Genomic DNA, 1,277 nt, shown 5'->3' with positions numbered 1-1,277 from the left:
TTATTATCAATGCACAAGGAAGAGGCAACTTTCAAAGGCTCACCGGGAAAATCAGTGGGCCCTCAGACCTGCGGCATTCCAGTCACCAACAATTAACAATGCGCCACGAAGAGGCAACATTTGGATGCACACTGGGAATACCGGCAGTAACTCGGGCCTGCGGTATTACACTCACCCATTTTTATTAATGCGCAATGAAGAGGTATCTTTCAGAGGCTCACCGGGAAAACCGATGGGCCCTTGGGCCTGTGGCATTCCAGTCACCCATTATTATCAATGCACAACGAAGAGGCATCATTCAGAGACACACCAGGAAAACCGTTGGGCCCTCAGGCCTGTGGCATTCCAGTCACCCTTTATTATCAATGCACAACGAAGAGTCAACTTTCAAAGGCTCGTCGGGAAAGCTGGCGGGCCCTCGGGCCTGCAGCATCCAGTCACCCATTATTATCAATGCGCAATGAAGAGGCATCTTTCAAACGCTCACCAGGAAAACAGGGGGCCATTGGGTCTGCGGCATTCCAGTCACCCATTATTATCAATGCAAAAGGAAGAGGCATCTATCAAAGGCTCCCTGGGAAACCTGGCAGGCACTCGGACCTGCGGCATTCCAATCACCCATTATTATCAATGCACAACGAAGAGTCGACTTTCAGAGGCACACCGGGAAAACCGGCAGGCCCACGGGCCTGCAGCATTACAGTCACCCATTATTATCAATGCACAATGAAGAGGCATCTTTCAAAGGCTCACTGGGAAAACCGGCAGGCCCTCGGGCCTGCAGCATTCCAGTCACCCATTATTATCAATGCAATATGAAGAGGCATCTATCAAGGCATACAGGGAAACCTGGCTGCCCTTGGGCCTGCAGCATTCCAGTCACGCATTATTATCAATGAACAATGAAGAGGCATCTTTCAAAGGCACACAGGCTTACCCAGTGGGCCTTTGGGCCTGCGGCATTCCTGTCACCCATTATTATCAATGCACAACGAAGAGGCATCCTTCAAAGGCTCACTGGGAAAATTGGTAGGCCCTCGGACCTGCGGCATTCCAGTCACCAACTATTAGAGGCAGGTGTCCGAGTCCTGCTGCTGCTTCTGCTGGGGGTGATACCTGGTACAGGATCTGGGTTATGATCCTTAAACCATCTAAAAAGTCCATTCACGGTTGGGAAGATTTGGCCACCGTAGCGGAATCCTTCTGGAGTCACTGTTACATACTCTATCCTGGGTTTACGCCTGGGCTGGTATCCAAGTAGGAACTTGCAGGGCAGT

This window comes from Elephantulus edwardii, unplaced genomic scaffold (genome assembly GCF_000299155.1).
Source record: "Elephantulus edwardii isolate Elephantulus edwardi_28Jun2011 unplaced genomic scaffold, EleEdw1.0 scaffold00317, whole genome shotgun sequence".
NCBI lineage: Eukaryota > Metazoa > Chordata > Mammalia > Macroscelidea > Macroscelididae > Elephantulus > Elephantulus edwardii.
This window is presented reverse-complemented; position numbering follows the sequence as displayed.